We start from the raw sequence: 9,827 nt of genomic DNA on the forward strand, positions 1-9,827 counted from the left end.
TTCCATTCGCTTATTTCTGGTTGTTGTAATAAACCCGAGGGCTTCTGGTATTCCACCTTGACTTTGGCACATGTCAGGCATTTGCTCACGTAGGTAGCAATTTCGGCTTTCATGTTTTGCCACAAGTACAACTTCTTGAGATCGAGATACATCTTATCGGAGCCGGGATGTATGGAGTATCGTGCTTTATGGGCTTCATCCATAACGATTTCTCTGAATCCACCAAACTTCGGTATCCAAATTCGATCCATGAAATAACGAATTCCTTTGTTCTTGGCTTCAAGGTTCTTATCCATTCCTCTTAGGGCTTCTCCTGTCACGTTTTCGGATTTCAAGGCTTCTATTTGGGCTTCCTTGATTTGCGTGGACAGGTGTGAATGGATCGTCATAGTTAGGGATTTCACTCGGCGACCTGAGTATTCCTTCCGACTGAGTGCATCAGCCACTACATTAGCCTTTCCGGGGTGATATCGAATTTCGCATTCATAATCACTAAGTAGTTCTACCCATCGCCTCTGTCTCATGTTGAGTTCCTTCTGGTTGAGGATATGTTGGAGGCTTTTATGATCAGTGAAGATGGTACATTTTGTGCCGTAGAGATAGTGTCTCCATATCTTCAGAGCGAAAATGACTGCTCCTACCTCAAGATCATGCGTTGTGTAGTTCACTTCGTGCGTCTTTAGTTGTCTTGAGGCGTAGGCGATGACCTTCCCTCTTTGCATTAAGACACACCCAAGTCCTTGGTTTGATGCATCACAATAGACCACGAAGTCCTCCGTTCCTTCTGGCAAGGTTAGGATGGGCGCACTACATAAGGCTCATTTTAGTGTCTGAAATGCGCTGTCTTGTTTTTCTCCCCAGTCTAAGGTCGCATTTTTCTGGGTTAGGGTGGTAAGTGGCTTGGCAATCCTTGAAAAGTTCGGTATGAATCTTCGGTAATACCCGGCGAGTCCCAAAAATTGCCGAATTTATGTAGGGGTTCTTGGAGTAGTCCAACTATCTATTGCCTTTATCTTGGAAGGGTACACGTGTATTCCTTCCTTGCTTACAACATGTCCTAGGAAATCCACTTCCCGAATCCAAAATTCACATTTGGAAAATTTTGCGTAAAGTTTCTCTGCCCTTAATGTTTCCAGTACTTGGCGGAGATGTTTGCTGTGTTCTTCCTGGCTTCTTGAATAGATGAGTATATCATCTATGAATACGATCACGAATTTATCCAGGAAAGGACGACATACTCGGTTCATTAAGTCCATGAACACTGCTGGAGCATTCGTCAATCCGAAGGGCATTACTACAAACTCGTAGTGACCATAACGTGTTCGGAAAGCCGTTTTGCGGATGTCTCCTTCTAGTACTCGCAGTTGGTGATAACCAGATCTTAGATCGATCTTTGAGAAGTAGCTTGCTCCCTGAAGTTGGTCGAATAGATCGTCTATGCGCGGTAAGGGATATCGGTTCTTGATCGTGAGTTTGTTTAGCTCCCGATAATCGATGCACATGCGAAAGGATCCGTCCTTCTTCTTCACAAATAGGACTGGCGCTCCCCATGGTGAGAAGCTTGGTCTGATGAATCCCTTGCTCAGCAGCTCGTTTAATTGACTGGATAGTTCCTGCATCTCGGCTGGGGCTAAACGGTAAGGTGACTTTGCTACAGGGGTAGCCCCGGGGATTAAGTCGATTCTGAACTCGACTTGACGTTCCGGTGGGATTCCTGGAAGATCTTCTGGGAAAATATGCGGGAAGTTGCAGACTTCCGGAATATCTTTAATGTTTTTCGATTCCCGTTTCTTGTCTACTACGTGGGCTAGAAAGGCAGGATATTCCTTACGAAGATATTTTTGTGCTTTAATACAGGATATGATTTGTAAACTTGAACTAGGTTTGTCGCCATAAATGACCAGAGTTTCGCCGTTTGGCAGATTTAGGCGAACAGCCTTTTCGTGGCAAAGGATATCGGCATGGTGAAGGCTCAACCAGTCCATACCGATGATGACATCGAAACTTCTTATGGAAATGGGCATAAGATCGACTCGAAACAAGCGCTCGTTTAAACTTAGTGTGCACCCTACGTACAAATCGTTTGCGTGTTCTGTTTTACCGTTTGCCATTTCTACAGTGAATACTTTATTGAGTGGTTGGGGTTTTTGATTAAGTAGGTGTTTGAATTTATGACTCACAAAACTTCTCTCTGCACCGCAGTCAAAAAGTATGCATGCATAAGTGTTGTTGAGTAGGAACGTACCTGTAACCACCGTGGGGTCTGCTATTGCTTCTCTTTGTCCTACTGCCAGCACTCTCCCCACACCGCCAATATTTCTTTCCTTGGGACAATCCCTCCTGAAGTGTCCAGTCTCTCCGCACCCATAACATGCCCGGCTTACTCCAGTGCCAGAAACTTGAGTGATTGGTCGTGCCGGTGCTTTACAGAAACGGGTTGTGTGCCCTTTCCTGTCACAGTTCTTACAGTACATCTCGCGACAAATACCATGGTGATGGTAGTTGCACTTGCTGCACTTGGGCAGAATTCCCGCATATGGTTTTGTTGGCGCAGGGGTAGCAGGAGTTGTGGTGGGGGTAGTAGCAGCATGAACCGCAACCATTTGCTTCTTTGAAGGTTCTTGCGAAGTTTGTCCCTTCCTTTTGTTCCAAAGTTTCTTCTTGTTGTTGTTGTTGGCATTGATTTCATTGTTGTTGTTCCCTTTGGTTGGTTCAGCCACAATAGCCGCGGCTCCTTGACAGACACTATGATAAACAAGAGATTGCGCTAGTTCCTTGGCGCTGGTGAAAGTCAAGGGTCTGGAAGCTAGCACACTTCCTCGAAGTTGGGGTGATAGTCCCCAGATGTATCTTTTGACCTTCTGGCTCTCCAGGGTTAACATTCTTGGGCAAAGTGTTATTAAGTCACTAAACTTGTTGGTGTAACCTGCTATATCCGAACCTATCATCGAGAGGTTCCACAGTTCCTATTCAAGCTTCTGAATCTCGCCCCTTGGGCAGTATTCTCGAAGGAGCATTCTTTTCAGGTTTTCCCAACCCATGGAGTTTGCCACCACCAGGGTTAGTGTTTGGACGTGGCCGTTCCACCATGTCAGGGTGCGTTCGGAGAAAGTAAAAGCGACAAACTTTACTTTGCTTTCTTCAGGACATGCACAGATTTCGAATACAACTTCTGTTTTCTCTATCCATTGAGATAGAGCCAATACTCCCCCAGTCCCGTAAAAGGGAATAGGTTTTCCGTTGGTGAAGTCTTTGTAAGTGCATACCCCTGAACGACCTTGACCTTGGCCATTTGTAAAACTGTTTGTTCCTCCCCCCGATCCGTTGTTGCTCATTTGTGCCATTGATGCAGTTACAGCAGCGGTTACAGCAGTCTGGAACATAACGGTGTCCATAATTGGAGGAGGTGGTGGAGGTGGTGTTGAAGTTGAGTTTATGCGTGTTGATCTACGAGGAGGCATGTTCTGATAGAGAAAAATAAGAATGAATACTATAAGTTTCTAATGTCTTGACAATCGTGTTTTAGTTGCATCTTGTAATTTGTTTTGACTTTAGTTTATGGTTTCAAGGTAGGCATAGAAATTTAAAACTCGAAATTTCTAAGAGGTATATAATAAGAAATACTTCATATTTATACATATAGGTCACACCTGAGGTGTGTTACATTGCATATTTTGTTCGGGAAAATTTGATCCTCCTAGAGATCTCCGATTACGGATACAACAGGGAAAACAAGGGAAATAAAGGAAAACTTTTATCCGAAATCCTAATCTATAACAAAATTGTTGGGCATCGTACAAGCTCTACTTTCGGCGTTTGGAGCTAGACTCGGCATCCGACCGTTTGACTCCCATCAGTCGCCTCTCAAGATCTGCTTGTTGTTCCTTCATTTCTCTTATTTCTGCCGAAGCCGTTATCATTTGATTCTGAAGCGTCCCCGTGTAGATTTGGGTATTCTCATGTAGTCCTTCCAAACGGCGGATGTCAGCGGCGTTACCTTGGGTAGCTGCATTGACCTCGCGAACTCTGGTTGCTTGCCTGTCCGTCTCGTAGTTCTGGGTAGCTATAGCGTTCACAAGAACAGGAAGTGCTCGATCAGCTGAGCTTCCCCCATTGACATTGTAAAAATCTCGGCACATGCCGAAAGGAGGGCGTACACCTTGTTGGCGGCTCCAGTAGTAGAGGTGACTTCCCCACATGGGAATGGGTCCCGGTTGATATGGTCTGATTTCGGGAGGATGAGGGATGGGAGGGTCGTACACTTCTGGCTCGGAGTCTGTCCCGCTAGAAATCTCCTCGATCTCTTCGTCGACTTCGAATTCCTCTCCGACTTCGACTTCGAATTCTCCCTCGATAACCCCTTCGGGTTCTTCCTCGACCTCTTCTTCGATTTCCTCTGGGTCTTCCTCCGGGTCTTCTTCTATCCAACCGCCGTTGCCTTGGTTTGGGTAGTAGGGATCTCCTGGTAAATGGAATCCGGCCATTTGTCTGTACTAGGATAGACGTATGAGAACTTTATAAGAAAACTCTATTTAACGACTTACTATTTCTAACTATAATTTGTACAACTATTTTTAATAATACTCCTATTACAATTTGGCGAAACTAAATTGATTTGTATTTGGTAAGTTCTTGGCTTGTTGTCTACTACGACCATTCCTCGACGTACGTTGGTCAAATCCAGGATAAATATAGTTGATCAGGCTATATTTATTCTCGATCTGATTACATACCCCGAGGCTCAATCGTAGTGTCGTAACTTGCCTTAATACTTTTTAGTAAAACTTGTTATGACATGAGATTAATGCATGCTTGTAAAAATGTATATCTTTAAGAGAAAGTATTTTGTTCATGAAAATGTTTCATCAGAGGGTTTTTGGTCCCCTTTGCATTTATAGTTTGTATATCGTATGTGGTTCGATATACTTAGTTCACTATAAACAATGCTCTGATACCAATCTGTCACACCCCCAAACCAGAATGGCGGAAACATTCGGGGGTGGATGACTTCACGTAGTATCACAACCATTGAATATTGTAAAGAAAGTAACACAACCATCACATATATAATGAAAACGTATGTTGTTGCGTTATACATAATAGCAAAAGAATATTACAATGAGATGATAAATGTTCAATAATAAAACATCTTTAGTGTTTCCTTCTCCAAAAGCTGGTGGTTACCTGTATTACTGATTCCCTGAGAAATACAAGTGGTTTCGAAAAAGTGTCAACAATTAAGTTGCTGAGTTCATAAGTGTTTTGCATTGAAAAGTATGACCTTTTCGATAGTAAATCGATGAACGAGGTTTTCAGAAAATCCAATATTTTCTATAAATGATTTGAAAGTTTCCCGTGTTGGTGTGCATTAGTGTTTTCCATGCTTGAATAATAGTGATAAAGTTTGTGTTAACAATAAAATGGAAAACTGAAATGCATGTATGAGTCTCGTAAATCTAACTTGTTTTTATACTTTTATGTGAGTTTTATAACCATGCTATTGACAATGATGACCTGTAACAACGTTCTTCAGGCGTTGGAACTGTTATGACATTTGTCACCCCAGGCCTGCCGGCCTAGCTGTAGCTAACAGCTTAGGTGTGGGATTATCAATCCCGTATAGATCTATACACAAGTATCACGCTCCCCCTACAAGGGATTATGGTATATAATACAGGACTTAATAATGCATACTCGAACGTACGTGAAGCTGTCTCACATCACTAGGTATAAACAGATTTACGATGATAAAAGACTTTACTTCATTTGAAAGTATTTCATTTGTTAGGATGTATACGTAAAATGTATGAATAACTTGTTAGATATGTTCGTTATAGCTTCTCAAAAGTATGTTTTCATTTAGTAAGAATAACTTGGTGATATAATAGCCTTCTAAGCATAAAGATGTTTATAAAAATGATACTTCGACTCATAATGTACTTGTATTTCCCCCCTTAAACATGAAAAGAATTGAAAAGTAGGGGTATGAACTCACTCGTTAAGTTTGAAGAGAGAGGCTAGGGTTGAGCAGAACCTCGACCGCGGGTGGTTGCGTCGTCGGGCTCTTCAGGGATCTCTGCAGCGTAAATCTTTCGTCGGGGGCTCAAGTGCGGAAACCGAGGTGTGGGAATGGTCTCTGGTGCTTGGAAGGGTGTGAGAGTATCTGGAGATTTGAGAATGTGTGCTTAAACTCGCAGCTGATGCCATCTATTTATAGTGCTGGAATAGTGAGTACGCGGGGCGTAATTTTGGAGTACGCTGGGCGTACTCACATACGCGGTGCGTACGTCGTTACGCTGGGCGTAATATGGCGTCATGGCTTACGACTCCTGGCTAGCTAAGTGTAGCTTGGGCGGGCCGATGGGACTCGACTCTGGGTCTAGTACGCGGGGCGTACTCCCAGAGAACGCGGGGCGTAATCCGGCCTGTCTTCTTCTAAATTCCATAACTTTCGCATACGAGCTCCGTTTTTCGTGTTCTTTATATCCACGCGTAGGTGAGATTATGCTCTACAACTTTCATTTAGACTCCGTCGGCTATTTTTGACTTTATTTTTAATGACATATTTTTTTAATAGGCCGGGCCTCCTAAAGTTCGTTAAAAATTCATAGGTTCTTTATTCGACGTCGATTTTTGTTTGTCTTTTTATTGTTTTATTACCACTGAGGAGATCTTCAACTTCCGTTTAGGTGGCGATAGCTAAATAACACTCGATCTTCAATCTAAGTCTTTAACCTTCTACTACGGTTACGAAACTTTGAAAATTCGTAACTTCTTCATACGAGGTCCAATTTGGGCGATCTTTTTATGTACGCTCACCTTTCAACGAGATCTACGACTTTGGTTTAGATACTTAAGGCTAAAATTTATTTTATTGAGATTCTACTTTTTATGTCAAATATTGTTTTAACGTCGTGTCGTAAATATACGAGTGGTTATAATTTTTCAATAAAACCCGGTTTTGAGCGTTGTTTATGTTCTTGGAAACCATGGCATGATATCTAATATTTGATGTATCCCAACTTAGATACTTGAACACTTTATTTTCGAGGTTAATTTCGTTGCTTTTAGCTTTCGAGTGTTTACAATGCTTTGTGGGAAAAATAGGGTTGTCACACGTAAACATGAGATAAGGACACCAAAGTGTGTCAAGGGTCTTCATATGCTTGGAATAAAACCCTAGAACCTATACCACATGTACAAGAGACTTGAAAACATCAAAAACACCCATACTTGAGAGTTTATAGCCGCAAACTCTAAGGGAAATGGCCTTAGGGCCGTAAACTCCAAAATGGAGTGTTTCTAGACCTTAAACCCTTTCATGAATTGAACCACCAAGTTGGAATAATTCTAGGAATCATTTGGAACTTCAAAACACACAAATACCCCATGGTTGGGAGTTTACGGCCGTAAACTCAAGAGTTTACAACCGTAAACTCCATGTGTGATGATATATGGAGACTAAACTCATATATAGGGTCCTTTGTAACCCTAAACCCAAGTACCTTGTCCCAAAATATCTTAGATGCAATCCTTAGGGCTTAAAACACTTATATAAAGTGTTTATTATGTCTAGGATGTCTTAGCTTTATCAATTAGTGATTTGAGACTAATTGAGTGCATATATGTGTGGTTATATGTTCATTAGGATTGTAGTGTGTGTACAAGTCCTCACTTGACGCCTAACAATCCTACACCGTCTAGTTCATCTAAAGTACCAGCAACAGGTGAGTTCATACCCCTTAATCAATGTTTTAAATGATTTTAAATGCTTTAATGGGGGGGGGGGGGGAATACAAGTAGAAAACAGTATGTTATTAAATCAATCTCATGTATTTTATAACTGTGTTTTCACTCAGTAGATTTCACATATTCCAAAAGGTGTCACATGGAATGGTTTTCTATCTTAAAATACCTTGATAACAAAAGTATTAGTTTTGAAATGTTTATTAAAATGACATCAAGTCATTCTTAATTATTGTCCAAAACTCCTAGATATCTTGCAAAACCATTATTTTTACCTTCTTGAGCAAAACTACACTTATACGCATATGTTTCTTATATATGTATTGATGTTATAGTTTCCATCCTTCGTTCAGTTTCCCACACCCTGGTGTAACGAGGGTGCATAAATCTACTTGAACAATCAGTTACTTCCAGTTAATTATCATAGGGATAGTTTGATGAAACAAAACATTATTCCTATTACAAGGAATCACACAAGATTCAGTTCATTCATGAGTCTATACCAGTACCTTACATGATACATGAGTACAATTACCTAGGATTACATGATACATGAGTACGTTTACATAGCTACATTTATCTGAACACGCTTACATGAATACCATACATGAATACTGTTACTTAGATACATTATCCTGTATTCACTTACCTGGATACTCGTAGCTAGAGTTATTAGGAAGATTTATTCGTACCTTCTGTGTAAATTTTCCTGCCTATCCCTGTTCAATGGGATGTCTATACGGGACTAACCATTCCGGCACCCAGCTGTTAGCAACACTGGGTGATGAACATCTATGGATGTCTAAGGTTGTTTCTGATATTAGGAGTCAGTTACGGAACTAACCATCCCTCCATCTCCTGTTGCAACAGAGGATGAGATGAAAATCTTCGGATGATCATTAGGTTAACGCTTGTATTAGGAGCCGGCCATGGAACTAACCATTCCTCCGTCCAACTGTTGCAACAGTGGATGAGATGTGAATCTTCGGAGGATCATTAGGTTAACGATTTGTATTAAGAGATCGATATCGGGACTAACCCTCCCTCCACCCTGCTGTCGCTACAGAGGATGAGGGGACACTCTTCGGATGTTCATAGGGTCTATCTTTCGCTTCGGCGATGCCGTGTTTGTCCTGGTAACCCAAGATAATAACACTTACATGATTATGCTTTTTCATGTTTACTTTATTATGTGATATATTCACATAAACGATGAGTTAGACTAAGTACTTTTGGTACTAGTCAATAGAAAGGAAAAACTATCATTTTACTTACAGAACCTTAGGGTCTTGGTAGAAGACTATCATATCATTTTCCTATTTTACTTTATTTTGTGATATATTCACATAAACGATGAGTTAGATTAAGTACTTTTAGTACTAGTCAATAGAAAGGAAAAACTATCATTTTACTTACAGAACCTTAGGGTCTTGGTAGAAGACTATCATATCATTTTCCTATTTTACTTTATTTTGTGATATATTCACATAAACGATGAGTTAGACTAAGTACTTTTAGTACTAGTTGATAGAAAGGAAAAACTATCATTTTACTTACATAACCTTAGGGTCTTGGTAGAAGACTATCATATCATTTTCCTATTTTACTTTATTTTTTGATATATTCACATAAACGATGAGTTAGACTAAGTACTCTCAGTACTAGTCAATAGAAAGGAAAACCTATCATTTTACTTTGTCATAACAAAACATTCGGGTCTTGGTAGAAGACCACATTTCATACTTATATCAACTATTCTTTTTAAGGATTTATACGACATTCTTAACAGCATTCCAAAACAGGACAATAACACCTAAATACGTATGAATTCACCAGCTTTAAAGCTGATACTCGCTTTGAAAATGACTTGTATTCTCAGGTCATCAGTTAGACAGGTACGATGTCCAGGCCTTGAGAAGACGGAGCACAGTCAACACTCGCCATATTTTGATTATTCATTTTTATTGTTGTACATTATGAAAGAACACACATGTATTAAAACTTTACCTTTTAATGCAATGGATGATGTTGTTGCTTGTTTATTATATTACACTGTTGTGATACTGTACATGACGTCCTCC

The sequence above is a fragment of the Lactuca sativa genome, chromosome 5 (genome assembly GCF_002870075.4).
Source record: "Lactuca sativa cultivar Salinas chromosome 5, Lsat_Salinas_v11, whole genome shotgun sequence".
Taxonomy (NCBI): domain Eukaryota; kingdom Viridiplantae; phylum Streptophyta; class Magnoliopsida; order Asterales; family Asteraceae; genus Lactuca; species Lactuca sativa.